The following is a 26,500-nucleotide window of genomic DNA, read 5'->3' on the forward strand; positions in this document are numbered from 1 at the left end:
AACAGAAAAGTATCTATTTTTTTTCTATATCCATTTCTAAATTCCCCCAGCATAGTAAACACTCAATACATCTTGGAAAATAAATAAAGACTGGATGCCACAAGACTTATTTGTCAGTTGGCTGAACAAGAACTAATATCACATTACTTTTCCTTCATATTCTGAAATTTTTGAGAACTATTTCCAGTGCACTAATTAGTAATCTTTTCTGGTTTTAGCTCCATGGTGATTATATAAACTGGAGTGTGATTTCAAGTATCATTTACAGTTTACTGTGTTTCTGTACTTTTGTTTAATATTAAATAAAGTACTTTATGACTTTTTTCTTAAAGAAAAAGTCTTATGAAACTCTATAGTTATACTTTCATGCCCACTGTAACTGTATTCCAGCATTTTTTAAAATGTTTAGACCTAAGAACATGTAATTGCTTATGAATGTGATGAATTAACATCAGTCATAAGCATTTGCTTATAATCTTTTTTAAGATTAAAAAAGGTTATGATATTTACTGTATATATAGCACTTTTAATTTAATATTGTGATACAATTTCCATAGCTTTTGTGAACTCCAGCAGTCATAATTTCCATTATTTAGTCATACAATAATTACTTAATTCTTCTAATAAAGGATATTTGTAATTTTTCACTTCCCCCCTGTTTTAAGTAAGAAAGGTATGAAATGTGAACTTTAAAATGTTTTTTATATTATAAATTATCTTTTTAGAATAAATTCCTATAAATAAAAGTACAGAATTAAAGACTGTGGATATTTTTTAAACTTTTGACTTATGCTAACTTTTCTCCTGAAGAATGAATTTGAATTCTAATATGAAGCTTATCTTATCATTATCCCATATATATTTTTTTTTCTTTTAAAGGGAGTATTTTTTCAAACTAGGTAATTGATGCCACTTTCTCCTGTAATCACAATGATAACCCAGTGTTCCATTAGGAAAATAATTCTACAAGGTTTCAGTTCATAGAAAGATAATCACCATTTTGCAGATCTCTTGTTGAGTATGACTGAGGGGAATTGAAGCAAAACATGGCAAAAGTTCCAATCATTGTAACATACCCTGATGGTTCTTAAAATAAATTACATGGCCTTTTGTGAACTAGCTGATTTAAGCAATTCTTTACAAAGGAGTGCTATTGACTTAAAGACTGTAAGTAGAAACCTTGGTGCCATTGTGGTTAATTGCGTAAGCAGGTGTTTAAAACTATGTTCTTTATTTAGTTTATTCTAATCAATCTAAGTCTACTGTGTAAATAGGGCTCAGAACTTATAAAACTCTTGTTTTGCTTTTTAACTCACAAGATATTTAAAGGAAATTCCTGCTCAGGCATTGAGATCAGCTTTGTGACTTGTTTTACACTGAATAGAATCCACCTTTATAAATTAATATATATGGAAACATTTCATCAGAATTCAGTCTTTTAAACAGTCAGTTTAAGACTGTCTGTTTCACTCAGAAAGCGTATGAAAGCCCTTTACATGGCTGCTAAAGATCATAACAGAATGAATAGCATATATTAAATGGTAAAGCATTTTAATAAGAAGTTGAATTAAAAATTGCATCCTAGGTAAATAAATTAAACCAAGTCGTTAATCAATAAAATTCTTCATAAAATGCTATTACCTTAAAGGATCTTCAGTATACGAAGAACATCTCTGTCATCATAGCTACCCTTTAAGAGCTGGTTATTTTGTGTCATGTACAATACATAGGCTTTATACATATTATATCATTTAATTCTCATAATCAACTTATTGAGGTAAATTATATTATCCTGGTTTTACAAATGAAAAAAATTTATAGTTTTAAAAAGTATATGTCCTCAAAATACTCTAATATTCAGACTTCTTTACATTCATGCTTCTCCCTAGAAGTTAGGCAAATTCCCACTGTAACAGAGACTCACAAGGCAATCTATTAAGTACAGTTTTTCATGATATAGTTACTCAGAAGAGGTGCTTATTGGCTAAGACATGAGCAATCTTGAAACTATATCTATTCTTTCAGTTAATAACAGTTCCAGTTAAAAAAGATGATATGAAATTAAAAAGAGAGAGAAATTCAAAATTCCTTAGTTTACAAATCTTCTTTTAGCAAAGTTTGATGATGGAATTTTTATCATTCTCCACTTTCTTTCTCACATCTTACCATGTAAATAACAATAAGACAGAAATAAAGAAAAAAATCTTGCTATTTATTTATACCATTAGAAATTTGAAACATGTTTTCCTTTCATTGGCAAGCACCACTAAAGTCAGATTAGATACTAAATTTTACTCCTGTCAAGACCTGATATTCAATTCAAAGGAGGTCTTTTCCCCTTAAGGTAACTACTGTGAGACCTTACCATTCATATTAGAAAAAAAAAAATTAAATGTTTCATAAAATAAAAATTGACAAAGAGAGGTTGATATATGCCCTTTTGGAAAGAAAAATAGTTAACTTTTTTAAAAAGATACGTTTTAACGAATTAGTTTCTACTATATTCCACTGATTGACAAATAAGAAATGTAAGTCATTTCCTCAAATATCCTTTTCTTCATGAGGAATTGCCACAAGATCTAGAAAATAGTTTTTTGTTCATTATTGTTATAAAATATGATGAAATTAACTTTGAAAGGTGTTATACATGTTGGCTTTTTTTTTTTTTCCTATCTTTGCGTGCCAGAGTCTGTCTTCTGGAGCTTTCATTAGAAGTATCCCAATTAAAAAGCTGTGTGAGTAAGACAATGGTTTCCATTCACAATAAGGATTCTCAATAAGAGGTAAATTCAGTAAATCAGTTCCTCCTTGGTTCCTAGCCTTTCACATCTTTTAGTTTTGAAATTCATTTCTTTGTGAGCATAAGGTGGTTGTTACGAGGTGTTGTCAGGCCTAATGACAGGGCTATTGTACATGGTAGGAGGTGGCAGTTTTTGATCAATGTCTTCAAAGTCAAAGCTTGGAAAATAATAGCTGCACATCAAAACCCACTGCCATAATGCAGTTAACATTGGGCTCTTTCAGGTGGCCTGAGGGAATGACTTAATTCTCATGTTGAGCTCTACTTTAATTAGTCATCTATAATGGTGTATTAAGATTTACATGAAGATCAACGTCAAATTAAATTCAAGAAAATCATTGCAAGAATAAAAATAAAGAAACCTATCTATTTATTCATGTTATCCTCCCATTTTCCTGAATCCCTCACCGATTGCAGCTCTGTTCTTAAGACATTTTTTATTGACCCAATATCTTTAAAAGAATGCCTATGTTTAAATAGGACATTAGTGCAATTATTTCATGATATCCTGCCTAGTTGATCAAGTTACTGATTTAAATCTTTTTGTCGTACTTCTTTCTATATTTTTGTTGCTTTTACAAAAAGTCTTAAATGTTCACAATTGCTTTAAAATAAGGGGTTTTATGTTGTTTTTAGGTTTTTTCTTCTAGCACATACAGTTATTGACAACATTTAGGAAGAAAAAGCTATTTCATTCATATACTCATCTGAATAGCACAACTGGAATGTTTATATAATCATATATATATAATACGTATACACATATGATTTCTTAAAGAACCTACAGAATCACAGGTGGAGATACACAATAAAAAGTCAAATAAATCCATAGTTAAGAGTTAAATGTGCCATATGTTTCTTTAATACTGAGTCACAATGGGGTGCACTAAGAAACTCATTAAGTCAATGGAAATAGCAGCTGGGCCCTATCAAGATGTCTATTCACTTCTGAAATAGAAAAAGAGAGAAAGAATGGACACAGTCCACTTCTCAGGTTGTGCTGATAATGTTAGCTTGGTGTTAGTGCAATGCAAAATGCCTTTCCTCTCAACATCTAATTTGATAAACTTCATTTTAATAGCCTTTATTTTTTTTCCAGTAAGGCAAAGATATCTCCCTTTACTTTTTGAACGCAAAGTTCAAAATGAGAAAATCATTAAAAAAATTAAAATTCTGCCAAAGCACCTAAATAGTACAGTAGAGTCATGCAGCAGACACACTGAGCCTGACAAATGACTTTAAAGCATTAAAAAAAAAAGTCTTAATATGTCTGGTTTGAGTTTATGGACTTCAGAATGAAATGAACATCATAATACAAATTGCTCCCACAAAGTTTTGTGTGATTTAGGGAAAGGTCTTGGTTCCCAAGGCACTGATTTTTTTCCTCTATAAAATGTAGTTTTAGATGCTTTTTTTCTCTGCAGTTTCTTTAAGAATCAGGTAAAATCTGTAAGAATCTAAACATATACACATGTAAACACAATTTTACATAGCATTTCAAGCCCCCTTTTAGACTGATCACCATAAAGGATTACTAGCCTCTTACAAGTTTAAAATTCTATGGTTCTATGCTGATATCAGTGTAAAACCTCCTGATTCATAAAGCAAATCTACAAAACTAAAACCAAGTCTCTGAAGTTTCTAGAGTCTACTATGGGAGGAAATGAATGCAGAAGTATAGAATCTTAAGAGTTCAAAGGACTTTGATTAGTTTTCTCTATTAATAGATTACAATTCTTAGTAACTATATTCATGTTTTAACAAAAACAGTGTTTTGTAACAGGATGAGGAAATAAGGCCAAAAAAAGTAATACCTCCAAGCCATTTTGATTCAATAATGATAATTCATATTCCTGAATTCATTTTCTTCTTATAGCATCTTCAAAATTTTTACTGAATTGAGAAATGTTTAACAACTAAGTGCATGAGTGCGTGCTAAGTTACTTTAGTCGTGTCCTACTCTTTGCAACCCTATGGGCTATAGCCCTCCAGGCTCTCTGTCCATGGGATTCTTCAGGCAAGAATATTGGAATGGGTTGCCATGCCCTCCTCCAGGGGATCTTCTCTACCCAGGGATTGAACCCACATCTCTATGTGTCCTGCATTGGCAGACAGGTTCTTTACCACCAGCGCCACCGGGGAAGACCACTAACAACTAAGTGGGGACAATACAAATATGTTTCCACTGCTCAGTCATGTCTAACTCTCTGCAACCCCATGGACTGTAGTCGGCCAGGCTTCTCTGTCCACGGGATTCTCCAGGCAAGAATACTGGAGTGGGTTGTCATTTCCTCCTCCACCTCTCGGCAATATTCAGCACAGTTACATGTACTTAAAATCCCTTCTCTTGACTTCCATAAAACCATAAGTTTCTATTTTTTCTCCTACTTCTTGGTTTTCTCCTATTTCTTCTCATCTTATTTGCTCATTACTCCACTCTTCCTTTTTCACATACAAGGCTGTTATAGTTCACTTGTTTGATTATAATTATCCAATCCCCCTTCCCATAAGAATGGGAAACAAAGTAGTTTTGTTTCCCTCTGCTGGTCTCAGTGCCTTGATCATGGAATAGATAGATAATCAGTAAACATATATTAGAGAAATAGAAAAGGCCAAAAAGGGACCAAGGTATGACAAGTCTCATGGGCAAATGAGATCATTTTAGGGGACTATGTAGAACACTTCATTTCACTACAAAAGTGATCATGATGTATGACACCTGCAAACAGAGAAGGGGAAGGAAGATCATAGGAAAAGCCTTAGACTGTAGTGTAAGTCTGAGAATGTTTCTGTTGGGCCAGTAGAGATCCCCATAGAAAAGCCTCTGGTTATAGGAATCCTTCAATCAGAAATGGTCTGATAATAGTCATTGATTGGGAGAGGCCTGGGCAGAGTCTGACATCAGTATAAACACTTTGGGGGAACCATTCCTTGCAGAAAGTTATCTCATAAGGGGAGAGCTGACTGGTATACTCTCAAGAATAGATACAACAGCCTGAAGATGTTTTGTAAGTCACATCTAAGTGTGTTAAGTGGGAAAGCTTGTAACATTGCTCTATGGGCAAGAGGTATAGTCTTAGAATTGATCCCATTATTATTTGTCAAAATAATTTATAAAATTTTCCCACAATTAACAAACAAAATAGTTATTTTTTGTAATGCAGCTGTTTTTCCTTTCTAACCCCTAAGAGTTTATTCAAGGGTTTGTATAACATCAATGTGCCAAAATTTGGACTAAGGTTCACAGATATAGGCAGAACCTTTGCCCTCCCTGAGACTAGTTCTCAAATTGCTCTTTTTATACTCTAGATTAAAGCAAGCTTTTTATCCGATTAGTTTGGCAATGAGTATTTCAAGCACTGTTTTTAAAGGCAAAATGTTTGATATTGTCTTTCTCAAACTGTTTGTTTTATTTCTTTACATGCTCTTTAACTCTTCACTCTGCTTAAATGGCTGCCTTAATTTTTACATAAATTTCCATTACTTTATTCAATTTTTATTTTGCGCCAATAACCATGCTAGGTAGTTTAGTTATAGCATCTCATTTAATCCCCATAACATTCCTGTAAGATAGTTATCATGCCTGCTATTTTGAAATAACAGAACAAATGTAGAAAGTTGATATATAAATCCAGATTTCTTGTAGACTTTTTAATAGTAGCCATTCTGACCGGTGTGAGATGGTACCTCATTGTGGTTTTGATTTGCATTTCTCTGATAATGAGTGATGCTGAGAATCTTTTCATGTGTTTGTTAGCCATCTGTATGTCTTCTTTGGAGAGATGTCTGTTCAGTTCTTTGGCCCATATTTTGACTGGGTCATTAATTTTTCTGGTATTGAGCTGCATGAGCTGCTTGTATATTTTGAGATTAATTCTTTGTCAGTTGCTTCGTTTGCTATTTTCTCCCATTCTGAAGGCTGCCTTTTCACCTTGCTCATAGTTTGTGGATTGTGCAAAAGCTTTTAAGTTCAATTAGATCAAATTTGTCTATTTTAGCTTCTGTTTCCATAACTCTGGGAGTTGGGTCATAGAGGATCCTGGTATGATTTATGTCAAAGGGTGTTTGCCTATATTTTCCTCTAGGAGTTTTATAGTTTCTGGCCTTTCATTTAGATCTTTAATCCATTTTGAGTTTATTTTTGTGTATGGTGTTAGAAAGTGTTCTAGTTTCATTCTTTTATATGTGGTTGACCAACTTTCCCAGAACCACTTGTTAAAGAGATTTTCTTTTCTCCATTGTATATTCTTGCCTCCTTTGTCAAAGATAAGGTGTCCATAGGTGCGTGGATTTACCCTGGGCTTTCTATTTTGTTCCATTGAGCTATATTTCTGTCTTTGTGCCAGTACCATACCGTCTTGATGACCGTAGCTTTGTAGCATAGCCTGAAGTCAGGCAGGTTGATTCCTCCAGTTCCATTCTTCTTTCTCAAGATTGCTTTGGCTATTTGAGGTTTTTTTGTATTTCCATACAAATTGTGAAATTATTTGTTCTAGTTCTCTGAAAAATATCGTTGGTAGCATGATAGGGATTGCATTGAATCTATAGATTGCTTTGGGTAGTATACTCATTGTCACTATATTGACTCTTCCAATCCATGAACATGGTAAATTTCTCCATCTATTTGTGTCCTCTTTGATTTCTTTCACCAGTGTTTTATACTTTTCTATATATAAGCCTTTTGTTTCTTTAGGTAGATTTATTCCTAATTATTTTATTCTTTTTGTTGCAATGGTGAATGGAATTGTTTCCTTAATTTCTCTTTCTGTTTTCTCATTGTTAGTGTAGAGGAATGCAAGGGATTTCTGTGTGTTAATTTTATATCCTGCAACTTTACTATATTCATTGATTAGCTATAGTCATTTTCTGGTGGAGTCTTTAGGGTTTCCTATGTAGAGGATCATGTCATCTGCAAACAGTGAGAGTTTTACTTCTTCTTTTCCAATCTGGATTCCTTTTATTCCTTTTTCTTCTCTAATTGCTGTGGCTAAAACTTCCAAAACTGTGTTGAATAGGAGTGGTGAGAGTGGGCACCCTTGTGTTGTTCCTGACTTTAGGGGAAATGCTTTCAATTTTTTGCCATTGAGGATAAAATTTGCTCTGGGTTTTATTATGTTGAGGTATGTTCCTTCTATGCCTGCTTTCTGGAGGGTTGTTTATCATAAATGGATGTTGCATTTGTCAAAGGCTTTCTCTGCATCTATTGAGATAATCATACAGTTTTTATCTTTCAATTTGTTAATGTGGTATATCACATTTATTGATTTGTGGATATTAAAGGATCCTTGCATCCCTGGGATAAAGCCCACTTAGTCACGATGTATGATCTTTTTAATATGTTGTTGGATTCTGTTTGCTAGAATTTTGTTGAGGATTTTTGCATCTATGTTCATCAGTGATATTGGCCTGTAGTTTTCTCTTTTTTTGGCATCTTTGTCTGGTTTTGGTATTAGGGTGATGGTGGGCTCATACAATTAATTTGGCAGTTTACCTTCCTCTGCAATTTTCTGGAAGAGTTTGAGTAGGATAGATGTTACTCTTCTCTAAATTTTTGGTAGAATTCAGCTGTGAAGTCATCTGGTCCTGGGCTTTTGTTTGTTGGAATATTTTTGATTACAGTTTTGATTTCTGGGCTTGTGATGGGTCTGTTAAGATTTTCCATTTCTTCCTGGTTCAGTTTTGGAAGATTATATTTTTCTTAGAATTCTTCCATTTCTTCCAAGTTGTCCATTTTATCATCATGTAGTTGCTGATAGTAGTCTCTCATAATCCTTTGTATTTCTCTGTTGTCTGTTTGATTTCTCCATTTTCATTTCTAATTTTGTCAATTTGATTCTTCTCCCTTTTTTTCTTGATGAGTCTGGCTAATGGTTTGTCTATTTTATTTATCTTCTCGAAGAACCAGCTTTTAGTTTTGTTGATTTTTGCTATAGTCTCCTTTGTTTCTTTTTCATTTATTTCTGCCCTAATTTTTATGAGTTCTTTCCTTCTACTAACCCTGGGGTTCTTCATTTCTTCCTTTTCTAGTTGCTTTAGGTGTAAAATTAGATTATTTATTTGATTTTTCTCTTCTTGAGGTAAGTTTGTATTGTTATGAACCTTCCTCTTAGCACTGCTTTTACTGAATCCCATAGGTTTTGGGTTGTCATGTTTTCATTTTCATTTGTTTCTATGCATATTTTGATTTCTTCTGTGATTTGTTGGTTATTCAGAAGCATGTTGTTTAGCCTCCATATGTTTTTATTTTTAATAGATTTTTCCTGTAGTTGACATCTAATCTTACTGCATTATGATTAGAAAAGATGCTTGAAATGATTTCAATTTTTTTGAATTTACCAAGGCTAGATTTATGGCCCAGGATGTGATCTATCCTGGAGAAGGTTCTGTCTGCACTTGAGAGCAGGTGAAATTCATTGTTTTGAGGTGAAATATCCTATAAATATCAATAAGTCTAAATAGTCCATTGTATCATTTAAAGTTTGTGTTTCCTTGCTAATTTTCTGTTTGGTTGACCTATCCCTAGGTGTGAGTGGGGTATTAGTCTCTCACTATTATTGTGTTACTGTTAATTTCCCCTTTCAGACTTGATAGCATTTGCCATACATATTGTGGTGCTCCTATGTTGGGTGCATATATAATTGTTATATCTTCTTCTTGGATTGATCTTTTGATCATTATGTAGTGTCCTTCTTTGTCTCTTTTCATGGACTTTATTTCAAAGTCTATTTTATCTGATATGAGTATTCCTACTCCTGCTTCTTTTTGGTCTACATTTGCATGAAATATCTTTTTCCAACCCTTCCCTTTCGGTCTGTATGTGTCCCTTGGTTTGCGGTGGTCTCTTATAGACAGCATATATAGGGGTCTTGTTTTTTTATCCATTCAGCCAGTCTTTGTCTTTTGGTTGGGGCATTTGACCCATTTACATTTAAGGTAATTTTGATAAGTATGATCCCATTGCCATTTACTTTGCTGTTTTGAGTTCAAGTTTATAAACCTTTTCTGTTCTATTTATCTGTGTCTCTTTTGATGTCTCGCATACAGGGTTTTCTTTACCAATTAACTAAATGCCATATATATGTATTAATATACTGTATTGGTATTTTTCTTTCTGGCTTACTTCACTCTGTGTAATAGGCTCTAGTTTCATCCACCTCATTAGAACTGATTCAAATGTATTCTTTTTAATGGCTGAGTAATATTCCATTGTGTATAGGTACCACAGCTTCCTTATCCATTCATCTGCTGATGGGCATCTAGGCTGCTTCCATGTCCTGGCTATTGAGGGCGAGGGCGGGATGATATGGGAGAATGGCATTGAAGCATGTAAATTATCATATGTGAAACGAATCACCAGTCCAGGTTCAATGCATGATACAGGGTGCTCGGGGCTGGCGCACCAGGATGACTCGGAGGGATGGGATGGGGAGGGAGGTGGGAGGAGGGTTCTGGAAGGGGAAAACATGAACACCCATGGTGGATTCATGTCAATGTATGGCAAAACAAATACAATATTGTAAAGTTAAAAAATAAAAATAAACCTTTTCTGTGTTTCCTTTCTAGGGAAGATCCTTTAGCATTTGTTGAAGAGCTGGTTTGGTGGTGCTGAATTCTCTAAGCTTTTGCTTGTCTGTGAAGCTTTTGATTTCTTCTTCATATTTGAATGAGATCCTTGCTGGGTACAGTAACCTGGGTTGCAGGTTTTTCTCTTTGATCACTTTAAGTATGTCCTGACATTCCCTTCTGGCCTGAAGAGTTTCTTTTGAAAGATCAGCTGTTATCCCTATGAGGATCCCCTTTTGTGTTATTTGTTGCTTTTCCTTTGCTGCTTTTAATATTTGCTCTTTGTGTTTGATCTTCATTAATTTGATTAATATGTGTCTTGGGGTGTTTCACCTTGGGTTCATCCTGTTTGGGACTCTCTGGGTTTCCTGGACTTGGGTGGCTATTTCCTTCCCCATTTTAGGGAAGTTTTCAACTATTGTCTCCTCAAGTATTTTCTCATGCCCTTTCTTTTTGTCTTCTTCTTCTGGGACTCCTATGATTCGAATGTTGGGGCGTTTAACATCATCCCAGAGGCCTCTCGGATTGTCCTCATTTCTTTTAATTCTTTTTTCCTCTCTGCTTCATTTATTTCCACCATTCTATCTTCCACCTCACTTATTCTATCTTCTGCCTCAGTTATTCTACTATTGGTTCCCTCCAGAGGGCTTTTGATCTCAGTTAATGCATTATTCATTATTGATTGATTCTTTTATTTCTTCTAGGTCCTTGTTAAACATTTCTTGCATCTTCTCAATCCTTGTCTCTAGTCTATTTATCTGTAACTCCATTTTGTTTTCACGATTTTGGATCATCTTTACTATCACTATTCTGGATTCTTTTTCGGGTAGACTCCCCATCTCCTCCTCTTTTGTTTGGTTTGGTGGGCATTTATCATGTTCCTTCACTTGCTGAATATTTCTCTGCCTTGTCATCTTGTTTAGATTGCTGTGTTTGAGGTGGCCTTTCGTAGGCTGGAAGTTTGTGGTTCCTCTTTATTGTGGAGCTTGCTCCCTGTGAGTGGGGTTGTGTTCAACTCTTTGCAACTGCATAAACTGCAGCATGCCAGGAAAGCATTCCCTGTCCTTCACTATCTCCCTGAGTTTGCTCACACTAATGTCCATTGAGTCAGGGATGCCATCCAACCATCCCATCTTCTATTGCCCCCTTCTCTTGTCCTCAAGCTTTCCCAGCATCAAGGTCTTTTCCAATGAGTCAACTTTTCACATCAGGTGGCCAAAGTATTGGAGCTTCAGCTTCAGAACCAGTCCTTCTAATGAATATTCAGGGTTGATTTCCTTTAAGAGTGACTGGTTTGATCTCCTTGCAGTCCAAAGGACTCTTAAGAGTCTTCTGCACCACAATTCAAAAGCATCAGTTTTGGTGCTCAGCTTTCTTTATGGTTCAGCTCTCACATACACACATGACTACTGGAAAAACCATAACTTTGACTATATGGACCTTTGCCAGCAAAGTGATCTCTCTGCTTTTTAATGCACTGTCTAGGTTTGTCATAACTTTTCTTCCAAGAGCAAGTGTCTTTTTTAATTCTGTGGCTGCAGTCACCATCTGCAGTGATTTTGGAGCCCAGGAAAATAAAGTCTGACACTGTTTCCACTTTTTCCCCATCTATTTGCCATGAAGTGATGTAGACGTATTATTTTCCTCATGTTTAACTATACTTCGAAACATTCTTCTGAATCAGCAGTTAGGTTTCACAAAAAAATACATCAGAAACATGTCCATTTCCCTTGAAACATACCAATCATGAAATAGAATAGTTTCTCCTTTTTTTCTCTAATGAAGCAATATGATACTTTATTACTTTTTTATTTCATTATGTATATGACACTGGCTTTTTGATGCCAGTCTCTCCCACAGACTTCAAAGTACATGTCTCCCAGTACAAAATGAAAGGTTACAATGACGTGCCAAATTTACTGAAGCTTACCAGTACAAGTCTTCAAATGCATCTTACAAAATAATGTTAGAGCTGCTTAAAATTAAACAATACTATGTTGAAATCCATGAAGGGAATTAAAAATAATATAGTATCCACTGTGGGAGGTGAGAATGACTGTAAACACAGGCAGAAAGGCACTGAGTCATGAATGATTCCTGTTTTGGATGTCTTACTTCTTAAATCACTATTATTAGTGCAACAGTAATACTTTATTCATTAACTAGTATAATGTTTAGTAATGGCATTATCCATATTAATCATCAACAAAGCTACACTGTATCCTTTAGCAATTTATGTATTTGAGATTTTACAGTCTCTTCTTTGTCAGTAGCACAATGAGTCAATTGACTTTGATTCCTGGCTTTATGATTTGTGGTCAGACTTCTGTCAAGTTGCCTAATCTATCTAATCATCAATTTCCTCATCATTAAAATTGAAATGAAAGAGTATTTTTATCATTGAGTGTTCGTGAAAATTAAACAAGACAATATATATGTATAACAGGTTTAAACATAATATATGTTCTCTAATACTATCTTAATGTAAATTTTTTTTTCAATTTTCAAGTTTCAACACTCAGCAACTGAATTCTTAAAGAGATATTTTCCCCAAAATCATAATGTAGGAATTATTGCTTTTGATTCCTCAAAGTAATGAACTGGCACACAATTTGCCATGCAGGAACTTCTGTGAATCAGCCTTTATTTCATCAGTTCTCAAACTACCTTATGCCTAATTTTACAGATCTCTTTATAAATTCCCATAATACTCTCTAGAGTCCTTTTCAGCCAGCTAGCTATCTTTTTATTCTATTTTCTCTGATATGACTCATCTTTATTAGTTTATCTCAGTACCTAAAAACTATCACAATTCAATATAGAAATTTTAGAAGCAAAAGAGGAACCAAACAGGAAGAGAGCCTGAAAAAAAACGTTAAATGGAAACAGTGGGGACTATTTAAGTTGATATTTTACAACCATTTTACTGCTATTCATTTTCTGGTGGTGGTAATTCAAAGAATGAATAGATCCAACTGAAAAAGACCACCTGTCCCCCTAAATAGCAGATATTCAAAAGCTTTTAAGATCAGTCAGTTTTATCTTATCTTATTTGATACTATAGAACAGAAATTCTTAACTTTCTTATGATCAGAGAACTTTCTGAAAATAGAAACTATGAAAATTCAACCCAGGAAAATGCACATAAAAAAATTTCACATATAGAGTTCATGGGTTCCAAGGACCCTCTCAAGTCCATCTCCATCTATGGATTCTCTGGGGTTACCCTGTAAGCAGATTTTGAAGCCTTGATTTTGACTATTAACAATATACCTAAAAGTTTGCCTGTTATTTTATTTAAGATTTATATTCTCCCATAAAGAATAAGGTAGTTGGCATGGAGCAAATACCTGCTCAAAGCCAGGTGTAGCTCCCTCCTCATGCACATTCAATTTATAAAACATTCGTGTGTACACACACATGAGTCTGTATGTTAAGTCCTCACAGGGCATCCTTCTGATAAAATGAACAGTGGAGGCTGTCCACCAAGTTGCTTAGATATCCCTAAATGCAAATATCCCGTAGACACTGTAGACACTCCAGTGGCACTGTAGTTACAATCTCTTAGTCCAAAGACATTGAGTTGAATCAATTTTCAGGCTTTCAGATATTCCTATTAAATTTTCATGAAGAATTCTCGCTTTGGAGTCCCACAGTAATCACAAGATAGGTCATCAATAACATCCTCAACAACTACCAAGAGAAACCTCCACCAAAACTAATGACAGCTATATCTGTCATGCATTTTACATACATGATTTCTAGTTCCTATAACAACTCTTCAAAGCATTACTGTAATCATTTTACAGATGAAGCAATCAGGCTTCAGAGAGACCTAATGATTTGCCCAGTACCAAACACAAAACACATACTTTCCATTACATCACAGCCAAACAAACAAACAAAAATAGCTCCTTAGGAAAATTATTCTCTTGATATGCACCACAAAAACTTATATATCCTGACCAAATGCTCCTAGTGCTCACAAAAATTATGCATGTGAGAGATAGGGAGTGCAAATTATGGTGTCTCTATCAATCATGGTTCACTAGCCACTAACCTAGTCTTTTATTTTTTTTTAATTATTTTTTATTTTTATTTTTTTAATTTCAAATTAGTTTATCTATTTTTTAACTTTTTTTTGCATTTTTAATTAGTTTATTTTCTATTTTTTAACTTTACAATATTGTATTTGTTTTGCCATACATTGACATGAATCCACCATGGGTGTACATATTTTCCCCTTCCAGAACTCCCCTCCCACCTCCCTCCCCATCCCATCCCTCCGGGTCATCCCGGTGCACCAGCCCTGAGCACCCTGTATCATGCATCGAACCTGGACTGGCGATTCATTTCACATAAGATAATTTACATGTTTCAATGCTATTCTCCCATATCATCCCGCCCTCGTCCTCTCCCATAGAGTCCATAAACCTGCTGCTGCTGCTGCTAAGTCACTTCAGTCGTGTCCAACTCTGTGCGACCCCATAGATGGCAGCCCACCAGGCTCTGCCGTCCCTGGGATTCTCCAGGCAAGAACAACGGAGTGGGTTGCCATTTCCTTCTCCAATGCATGAAAGTGAAAAGTGAAAGTGAAGTCACTCAGTCGTGTCCGACTCTTCGCGACCCCATGGACTGCAGCCTACCAGGCTCCTCCATCCATGGGATTTTCCAGGCAAGAGTACTGGAGTGGGGTGCCATTGCCTTCTCAGAACCTAGTCTTTCAAAATTAGAAAATTGCAGCTTCTCTTTCAGACCTGCAACAGTGTCTTAGGCTGCCACATTGTTATTTTAAGCCATTGCTTCTATGGCTCATAGACTCAGGTCTAGCAGGATTCTTCCTCTTCTTCTTCCTTCCTCTCTCTCATCTGTTCCTTAACCCCCTCTTCAGTGCACGCCACCACTTCACTAAATGACAAACTGACAGACATAATATGTGTACCTTATTTAAACATTTGCTTTATCACCATTGAGTGATTGTCCTAATGGGTAGCAGGATTTTTTCTTATCTTTCACTAAGGAATTCATATGGTCTGATTACAAAGCTGAACTGCTTGAAGGACCCTGACAGACGTCTCTTATTTTCTTTTAAGACCATCACCAGTGCCTAGGCATTCCACCCAGACAATTTTCAGTAGTGGAACAACTGCCTATTTAGGTACCTGACTATGTCAAACATGCATTTAGCTGAGGAATCCCACTTCCACATCCAAGGATTACTTTTCTCCTGAGAAATTATCAGATAAAGAACCATTTATTCTATAAATGCTATGAATATGTTAAGGATTGCTTACTATAACTGTATAGTAGAATGACTGCTGAGAGTAATAACTATTGTCAGAACTAAACTAAAATCTGGAAAAACCTACAGACATAAAGAAGAAAAACAACAAAAACATTCAGTTTATAAACAGAAAATACAAAGAAGAGCATAAGTTTCATAAAATAGTCTATAGTTTTTTTAATGCTAATGTTAAAGCTCCCTTGTGAAAAAGTTCAAAACAGAATATTTTATGTTCAAATATCAGAGGTAATTTTGGATTCAGGGATACAGATCAACATATGTAAAGACTTAGCAGCAGCAGCAGCAGTAGCATGTAAAGACTTCCAAAAAAGATTGAAAAAATACACACTACTCTATGCTAGTTAGAATCTTTTAGGAAAGAAAAATATTACTCACTCTGAATTCATGTGAAGTGGTTACATTCCACTAAAAAGAAAAAAAAAAGTTGTATAAGACATTCTAGAATACTATATGAAGAAAGTAAGGCTCAAAAGAAAGAGTAGTTGGAAGTATTGACAGGAAATGAGTACGGATGAAATAAAGAAGACAAAAAAGAGCATCAGTGGTGACACTACCAATTATTTTGCCTCAGCTAAATGCTCCCTAGTCATCCTCAGTTTTTTTCTATCCTTCTACTGTATTAAGTTCATGGGTTTTGATAGTGTCTGTTTCCTCCACCAGTGACACTTTTCCTCCAGATCTTCCCTTACGTGTATTCCCATATTTAGTTGTTTCCTCACATTAACTGGCATCTTAAGCACTAATGTCACTTCTCAAAGAGGACTTCTCTAACTATGTAACTTAAAGAGCTCCCCAGCCACTCTCTATCACATATCCCCTTTTATTTTCAATATTTTACAGTTTCTTCACTTTTTTTCCTTTTTTTAATCCTTTTTAGAAAACCTATCTCATTCACCACTGTATTCTCACCATTTAGCACACAGTAGATGCTCAATGAAAGTTTACTAATAAAGATAAAAGTAATGAAAAATCAAATTAAAATTATTTATTTTATTAATGGTGGGAAATTATTCCCAGAACACAAAGCCCCTTTCTAGAGCTATTAATAAGTTGGTGAATGCATCTACTTTGGTGAATGCACTCTCACTTCTTAAATGGAAGACAACAGGCTACAAAACAAGTATGATCTGACATACTTTTTCAGTTTCTGGAAGAGATTCAGGAGTATATAGTTACTTCCAGTACAGAGGACACATATCTAGAAGATCTACAATGCACTTGATTGAAGCACAAGTGCCTCTTCACCTGATGACAACTAGATCTAACAAAGCCAGAGATAAGGGATGAACCTGTTCCCACCCCATACTACCTTTGAATGGACTAATTCTACTATCCACTAGGATACATCACCCAAAAGATACCAAGGTCTTGACGATTTAACCAGAGCAAGTACTCATATTTCTAAGGGGGAAAAAAGATCAAATGAGTGGATAGATCATTTGAAAGTATTCATGCCAGTTCTTCCACCTGTGGAAACTGGATCAGAAATTACTTTCCCTCAGTAGTAATGTGAGGACATGGATTAAGGCTCTCTTTTAATGAATATTGTCAGTTCCAGAAATAGTTAATGGTTATTTTTGTTGACAATATAAACAAAATTTATAAAAGTTAAGGAATGGAATCAAAGTTGGAATGTAAGAAATGTCTCTATTCCCTTATCTGTAAAAACAAGAGAAGGCAAAGGGATAGAGGCAAAAAAAAAAAAAAGAAATTGTCACTTATATAATGATACCATACAAAGTACATCAAAGTGTCTCACAATTTCCTTTCATGAATATTAATAACTGTGAGCTTCTTGAGGATAGGGACCAAATCTTTCATCTTTTGAACCATGTCCTTCATTCCTACTATCTGGAACATCATAAAGGCTCAGTAAATAATTGTTGAATTGAGCAAATTATATTTGAGAGTAAGATGATAAAGACTTGCTTGGGACCAACCGAGTTTCTTCAGTAAGATAAAAAAAAATAATAGATCATATATTCTGTACCACTTTGGGCAACATTTGCAAAGTGGAAAATTCAACACAGTATAGGGAAACATTTCCTAACAATTCAGGCTAGTCACAAACACAGTTGCTTACTTATGTAATATTTATTTATTACATTCCACAGGGATATGTGGGCTTGCTTCCCTGGTAGTTCAGTGGTAAAGAATCCGCCTGCCAATGCAGGAGATATGGGTTCAATCCCTGGACTGGAAAGATCCCCTAGAGAAGGAAATGGCAACCCACTCCAGTATTCTTGCCTGGGAAATCCCACGGACAGAGAAGCCTGTCAGGCTGGTGTCCATGGAGTTGCAAAATTCCAAAACGACTGAAGCAACTTAGCATGCATGTGTACCTGAACCAAAACTAATAAAACAGCAAGGAGAAACAAACAAGTCCACAAACAGAATTAGAAATGTTTGTGCCCCTTTCTTCAAAATCACTAGGAGTATACAGAAAATCAGTGATAATATAGTGGACTTAAATGATGCTATCAACCAACATGAACACTATCTAGTAATAGCAGAATTCACAATCATTGCAAGTGAAACGCATAGGGATTTATCAATTAGACCATATTCTGCACCATAAAATAAGTCTTAAAATTTAAAAGTATTCATGTCATACAACCTATGATCTCTGCCTACTGTGGAATTAAATTAGAAATCAGTAATAGAAACAAACCTGGAAAATCTCCAAATATTTGAGAAAAATTAACATACTTCTAAGTAACTCATTGATCAAAGAACACTTAAACAGCGCAATTTTAACCCAAATATAAACATAACATATAATTTGTCATGTCCTCAACATAGAACTTAGGAGGAAAATTTATAGTACTAAATGTCAATATTAGAAAATAAGAAATAAATGACTTCAGATACTCTCTTAAGAATCTACAAGAGGAAGAGAAGATTAAACTTAAATGAGCAGGAGAAAGGAAATAATAAAGATCAAAGAGGGAATCAATCAAATAGGAAGCAAAAACAACACAGAAAATTACCGAAATTAAAAGCTGATTTTTGAGATGACCAATAAACCCACAAGCAAAGTAAAGGAAAAAAAGAGAAGATTCAAGTTAACAATATCAGGAAGATGTGACATCACTCCAGATTCTACAGATATTAAAATGATAATAAGAGAACACCTGAACAGGAACAGATGGAAAAACAGTTAATTCTACCAAATATTTAAGAAAAAGATAATCCTATACAAGCACTTCCAGAAAAAAGAAGAAAAAAATTTTTATATGCATCCTATGAAATCGGCACTGTCCTAATATCCACACTAGACAAAAACATCACAATAGAAAAAGAAATTATAGACTAATAGCCCTTATGAATATAGATGCAAAAATTCTAAGTAAAAGTTTGGCAAAAATACATAAAGAGGGTAATAATACATTAAGGGATTTATCCTAGAAATTCAGTGGTTGTTTAACATTTCAAAATCATATATTAAGAAAGTAAAAAAAAAAAAAGATTTTCTCAACAGAGGCAGAAAAAAATATTTGGCAAATGTTAACATTTATTTCTAATCAAAACTATTCAAGAAATTAGGAGTAGAAGAAAATTTCTCAAAATGATAAAGAACACCTATAGGTAAAAACATAATGGTGAAACATTGAATATTTGCTCCCTGAGATAAAGAACAAGATACTATTAATCAGCAATGTACTAAGAATTTTAGCTATTATAATCAAGCAGAAAATGAGTTTGGGGAGGGGAGAAAGAAAAGGGCCTCCAGATCTGAAAGGATGAAGCCAAACTGTTTTTATTCACAGACAGCAAGATCAACTGTTGAGAAAATGCAATGGAGTCTATAAGAAGGCTACTAGAATTAACAAGGAAGTATAACAAGATTGTAGAATAGAGAATCAATATGCAAAAATCAATTGTATTTCTATAAACTTTCAATAAATAACCAGAAATTGAAATTTAATAAAATAATTTTAAAAGAATCAAAAATATTAACTAATTAAGGGGAAATCTGACAAAAATATGAAAGATGTGTACACTTGAAAACTATGAAACTTTTGTTGCGAGAAATTAAAAAATAGTGTCTGAAAAATAAAGGTTCATAAGCCAGATTCATCCCTTACAACACTCAACATTATTAAAACGTCAATTCTCCCCAAAGTGATCTGTATACTCAACACAATCCAAGTATGCCTTCTTTTGAAATCATCAAATTAACTCAGAAGTTCATATGAAAATGCAAAAGAACTAGAGGAGCCAAGATGACTTTTAATAAAAAGAACAAAATTATGGTACTAGCTACATGATTTCAAGACAAATTATACTTAATCAAAATTAAAAAGGCCTATACTTCAAAAGACTTCTTTGAAAGACTGAAAAGACTCAACCACTGACTTGGAGAAAATACACAAAACATATATCAAAGGACTTGTATCCAGAACAAACAAAGAATATCAAAAACCTTAAGTCAAATAATCAAATAAAAATGGGCAACAATTTGAACAGACAATTCATTAAATAAGATGTATGAAAAGTTACTTGCTCAGTCATGTCCAACTCTTTGTGACCCCATGGATTGTAGCACACCAGCTCCTCTGTCCTTGGAATTCTCCAGGCAAGAATACTGGAGTGCTTTGCCATTCCCTTCTCCAGGGGATCTTCCTGATCAGGGATCAAATCTGAGTCTCCTATATTACAGGCATATTCTTTACCATCTGAGCCACCAGGGAAGTCCCAAATAAGATGTGTAGATGGTAATAAATACATGAATAGATGCTCAACATGTCATGAGGGGAATCCTAATTAAAACCTCAATTAGATATCACTAGATGTCTAAAAGGATGGGTAAAATTAAAAAGACTCACGATACCAGTTTAAGAATGATGTGGGGAGACTAGAATTTTTATATACTTCTGGTGAGAATCTAAAATGACACAACTACTTTGCAAACCACTTTGTTTCTTAAAAAGTTTAAGATACTCATAACATATGATCCAGCCATTCCCCTCCTAGGTATTTGATCAAGAGAAAACATATATCCACACAAAGTCTTGTACATGAACAGCTACAGAAATTCCATTAGTAATGGCCCCAAACTGAAAATAAACCAAATGCCAATTAACTACAGGTGAGTAAGTAAACAAACGGTGGTATATTTATATAATGGAATATTACTCAGCAGTAAAAAAGGAATACACTATTGATATATATTACAGTTTGAATTAATCTCAAAATATTATGCTTTGTGACAGAATCTAGAAACTATCCACCCCCTCACACCCAAAGTAAGTACATGCTATATAATCCATTTCATCAAACTCTAGAAAATGCAAACTAATCTGTGATGACAGAAAGCAGGTCAATTGTTTCCTGGAGATGAAAGAAGAGACGGGATTAAAAAAGTTATTACAAAGATATAGGAGAAAACTGAGGTTGGGAGGATGTATATGTTTCCTATCTTGATTATGATTATGATTTCACAGGTTTGTTCATACGCCAGAACTTATCAAATTGTACTTTGAATTCTTGCAATCTTTTGTATGAGAATTTTGCCTGAATTTTATACACACACACACACCAACAAATGGAGTCTATATTTAGGAGTCTACATTTACATTCTCTAAAATAATACACTATAGTAACTGTTGAAAATACTATTTTAAATAACTATATCTAAGGTTTTACAAGAAGATATTACAGGGCAAACTGTCTCAAATAAAAACTGTCATGTATAAAACTAAATGTTTATAGAAAGTAGCACAGGATATAGAATTATGAAAGTATTCTAAACTACCAATGCCTTACAAAAATAAACTCTTTGCCTTTAAAGTAAAGCACCTATAAAGAAACTTACGGCAAGAAAAAAATAATTTTATTAGAATACTCAATAAATGAAATCAATGTCATACCTTTTAGACTAGGATGTGGAAGACAAAAACATTGTGACTTCAGCAAATACTTGTTTTTCTCTTCTAGAATATGGGGAAAATTAAAACTAACTCATGGAATTAAAACTGTTAAACTGTTTATGTAATATGCCTGCTACAGTCTGGTAAAATAACCAATGTTCAGTAAACACTAGTTTCTTCCTCTATCTCATTAAGAAAATATAAAGTCACACTTACATAACCACAAAAAATATTCATGGTAGCAAGAGAAAATTATGTAATATTGTAATATATATTTCGTTAATCAAACTGCAATCTTTGAATTAAAGGAGCAAATTTTGCACAATATTCTAAATAAGACTGTGTTTCTCAAAGTTAAAATAAACTTCCAGGAAAATCCCTTTTGAAGTTCATATAATCTCAGTTCACAGTAAGAGAGAATATTTGTAGTGGAAAGCTGAAAAGGACTATGGATAAAGCCCTAGTTCTCCAGGGCTTTTTAGGATCTACATCTAAGGATAGCACATCACATACCAGAGAGAGAAAAGAAAATTTTTCAAATGATGAAGAAGAAAGTTGTATTGGCATAACATTTTAAACAATTCAGCATGATATGAGCTTGGTGTAAGTTTGTAATATTTGGGGAAAAAAAAGAAGTAAGCTCACGACAAATTTTGTTAATAAGAGAACATAGCTCAGACCTAGATACTCAATGAGGGAAAAAATATTTAATAGAAAAATGAGCCCAAACTGCTTGGAATTTCCCGAGTAAAAAATATTTGAGATATTACTGAAAATTCTAAATTCAAGTATCTTAGAAAAGAAAAATAAATGTGTATGATAGGAACAGCACATATAAATTCATTCTACTGAATATTCTTAAAAGCTTTTATTAGAGGTAGTTTATCAGCCTTATATAACAAGCACTACTTACCTCATCTGTGCCCCCAAATCTTTACTGCAAATATAGGTTGTATCTATCTACTTGAATTATCTCTTCTTAAACAAATAAAGAGATCAATTACTTGTGGCCCTATTAAAAAAAAAGATATATAAATTTTGGTTTACAAAAACCAAACTCACAGTTTAAAAAGAGTAATCATCAACTAAAATTAATTATCACTCCATTTTCACTGGACTTTTTAAAAGATGAAACTCTTAGCCTGGAGTGACTGGGATGGTTTCTCAATGAGGAATATAAATTCACTCTATAAACATGAGTTTGCCTAAGTACAAGTAGGACTCTTGTCCAGTATATACCCTGATAATTCAGAAAGGATTTCTATGTGAAAATGTCTTATAATGAGTGAATTTAATCTATTTATTTTTTACTGTAATTACCATTATGTTGTATTTGTTTGTACTATCATTTTTTGTTCTTACTTTACCAAACTTTTTCTTTGCTTTATTTTTGTCTCCTTTCCACCTTCAGTTGCTATGATTACATTTTCCATAATCATTTTTTTACTCTTATTTAAAAAGGGTTTTAGTCCTTTCTTCACAATATTTAACTTTTAATCTGCATACTTCATTTAATAATATCTAACTGTAATCAATATTTTCTGCCTTCCTCCCAAATAAGAAACAAAACTTTCCACCAAATAAGGTATTACATTTTTTCTAGTATTTATTTTTAGACACTTTCAATGTCTTTTTAAACACAAAATTACTCATTACTATCTATGGATTTTTCCATGTATCTGATAACTTGCTCCTTTTTCTCTATTTTTTCTGAATCAGATGTTTTATTATTTCAGTAAGAGACTGTTAGTGGCAAATCTCTCAAACTTTATCTGAAAATGTCTCTCTTTTTGCTTCATTCCTATAAAAGTTCCACTGTGCACAGAATTTTAAACTTTGACTATATTATTCAATTTTCTTTCAGCTTCTTTTGCTGCTTACTAGTGTTCCAAACTGAATATAATTGTTTTTTTGTCGGTAACCTGAGTCTCCACTGTTTAAGATGCTTATCATTCTGTGTGATGGATTATATACATATATAATTTATACATATTAGATATATAATATACATATTATCTACAAATTTCTGCTTGACACAGTGCACTTCTTCCACCTAATGACTTTGACATTGGAAAATTCATAGCCACTTTTTCAGAAATTTCCTTTCCGCTATTAATTCTCCTCAATCTATTATTGTGTCCTTTGTGTCTCAACCTACCCTTTTTTAACTCTTTCTGTGCATTCTGGTAAGTTCCTCAAACTTATTTTCAGTTCTCTTATCCTAGTCTTGTCTCATCTGCTATATAATTATTTTTGAGGGTATATCTTAAATTTCAAAAACTATTTCTAGAATTCCATGTGATTATCAAATCTGAGAGTTCTTTATATATATAGATCCTAGTACCTCACTATAGTTTCCATCCTATCTTCTCCCTTGAATTTTATTTCCAAATCTTTTCCAATTATTACATTTCCTTACGTTCTTTGAGGTTAATCTTCCTGTTTTGTGTTTCTATTGAAACTCCTTTACGGTAAATTGTTTTCATGTGTGGCTTGTATAATATTTTGTTGTTGTTATCTACTCATCTTAGTCCAAATTACCTTTTCTATAAGTCTTGCGACTTTGGAAGGGAAAATTCCCATTTTGTACTTAATTTTGCTATGAATCTCAGGAGTTTCACTAGTACAGGAAAGAATGCTAATTTCTCAGCCTGAAACTATAATGCAAGTAGTTTGAACCTGAGTTTTATCTGTGAATAATGCTTGGGATTTCTATTATTTATAGATTTTTCTCTTCCTTCTAAACTCTATACTCTTATTTCTCTATTCCACTGAGGAGTCTTTTTAGCGATCTTTTAAAAAGTTTGAAGCCCTTTATGTTTCCAGCTTTACATTAGGGTTTTAATTGCAACTCTCCAACTCTTGTTAGCCAGGATCACATTTCTTGGTGTTAAATCCCTAGTCCCTGCACTTTACGTAGACTACAAGCACCATCTTGGTTTGTCACAGTACCAACTTGCACACTGGGCTTTCTGATGCTGAGTTTGTTTATTTGTAGCTCATGTGAATTGCCCGTTATTTCCCTTAAGCCTGACAACGAGTAGTGCAATGCGGGTGGAGAGATCGCTAAATATGTATTAGCTTAGTTTGTCTTGTGACTGGGAAGTGTTCTGAAACAGCTTTTATAATCTCTTTTTCTTTAACTTATTTATTTGGCTGCGCTGGGTCTGGCTGTGCCACGCAGGATCTTGACTTCTCTTGCTAATAGGCAAGATCCTTTTTTCAGCCCCGGGCACGTGAACTCTAAGGTGCCCAACAAACCGGGACCCCTGCACTGGAAGTGGCTAAGAGAAGTCCTATAATCTTACTTGTTAATATCTTCGCTTTTCTTATTTCCATCCTATAGTTTTATATTTACAACTCTCGGTCTTACCTAATTTCATAAGGTCGTGCTACCCCCACAAATTTTATTACTCATAATTAAGTACCTGAGGAGGATACCACAGCCAAGCCACAATGCGCACACTGCAGGCTCCACCTGTTCCCTGTTAGCGTCCCTGGAAAACTCAACACTCTACCCACCCGGTCCCACCTAGCCCCCGCTCTCGGGCGTATTTAAAAGAAGAGAACATTTCCTCACAGGGACTGGGTGAAGAGAACAGCCCCGCCATCGCAGGCTGCCCGCCTTGGGCGGATCAGAGAAAGCAATGCCCTGAGGCTGCTCTTCAGAGAGCGACAGCCGTGGTCTCGTGGGATGAATTCTAGCTCCCTCACGGCCGAAGGGAAAAACAGCTGGCCCCACAGACAACAGTTTGAGTTTCGGTCACGTTGGACCCAGCAGACATCAGCTTGGGCCCCAGCAGTTCCTCACCAAAAGTCTGCGGCGCTAACCGGATTTGCGGCTCCAAAAGTTCAGTTCACTTCGCTACTCTGTTTGAAGAGTGACTCTGGCGACTTTTGGGCCAGAGTCGCCCGCACTTGGCAGGGCCCCTGAGGCGAGGGGGATGGTGCGAGACGCTGCAGTTTGCTAGAGAGGTGACAAAAGCTAAACTCTTCAGGGACAAGAGTGGAAAGCGAAGCCTCTTGTCACCCACAGCACCCAGGTATTTCTCATTCCATAACTCCAAGGTCTCCCTGTGAAACCCCCGAGTTCCCGCGAGATCCTGAGATCCCACAGGATTCTGTGAAATCCCGTGAGATTTCCACAAGATCCCGTGAGATTCCAGAAGATCCAGCTTCCCCTGGCAGGTGTGCTTACTTCCTCCCCTTTTTGAGAGGGGCCAGGTAAATAATACATATAAAGTATATATATTATTTCTGATTGAATATATATATTCAGAAACAACATACTATACAGACACTGTTCAATTTTCCTTGTAAAAATATTTGCAGATGTTTTATGGTTGGAAACAACTGCACAGAGGAATGAAATGCCTGAACAAAGAGCTATCTTGAACTCTAAAGAAGAGACTTTTTCAATACATGCATGGGAGCCTGATAAGTCACTTCAGTCGTGCCGGACTCTTCTGAACCCTATGGACTGTAACCTGCCGGGCTCCTCTGAACATGGGGTTCTCTAGGCAAGAATATTGGAGTGGATTGCCATGCCCTCGTCCAGGGAATCTTCCCAACCCAGGGATCAAACCCACCTCTCTTATGTCTCTTGCATTGGCAAGCAGGTTCTTTACCACTTGTGCCACCTGGGAAGCCCTTTCAATACATACTGAAGTATATACAACATAATAGTATGTGTGTAATAAATAACCAAAGCAAAGAAATATAAATTCAGTCTATTGTTTGGATCATGTGTACTTAGTATATTTGATGTTTGCACTTGCTATTTCATTAATCCAGTCATGTATGCTCTTACCAAATGTTCTAAGTGAGGAACATGTGCCTAAACTTAACTGGGTGTTAGAAATAAAAACATTTCCAACATCAAGGACCTTATCATTTCTGGAGAGACACGGACAAGTATACTAACAATTACCAAAAATAAAAAGATAATTTCTAAGATAG

The 26,500-nt window shown here is 34.7% G+C and overlaps 1 protein-coding gene across 2 annotated transcripts in view; it reads right to left on the reverse strand.

The window, feature by feature from the left end:
* The window catches only part of DMRTA1 (DMRT like family A1), a 40,721-nt gene extending 15,102 nt beyond the window's left edge, over positions 1–25,619 (reverse strand). The window contains exons 1-3 of one of the 2 annotated variants that reach the window (XM_081569311.1): positions 25,353–25,619; positions 22,455–22,553; positions 16,044–16,073 (exon numbers count right to left, since the gene is read on the reverse strand). The gene's annotated coding sequence lies outside the window, so the exon portion shown is untranslated. The remainder of the gene's footprint in view (positions 1–16,043; positions 16,074–22,454; positions 22,554–25,352) is intronic. The other variant, XM_081569321.1, reaches the window with a different exon arrangement.
* Positions 25,620–26,500: the final 881 nt, after the last annotated feature.

This window comes from Giraffa tippelskirchi, chromosome 1 (genome assembly GCF_054371585.1).
Source record: "Giraffa tippelskirchi isolate mGirTip1 chromosome 1, T2T-mGirTip1v1.2.pri, whole genome shotgun sequence".
Lineage (NCBI taxonomy): Eukaryota > Metazoa > Chordata > Mammalia > Artiodactyla > Giraffidae > Giraffa > Giraffa tippelskirchi.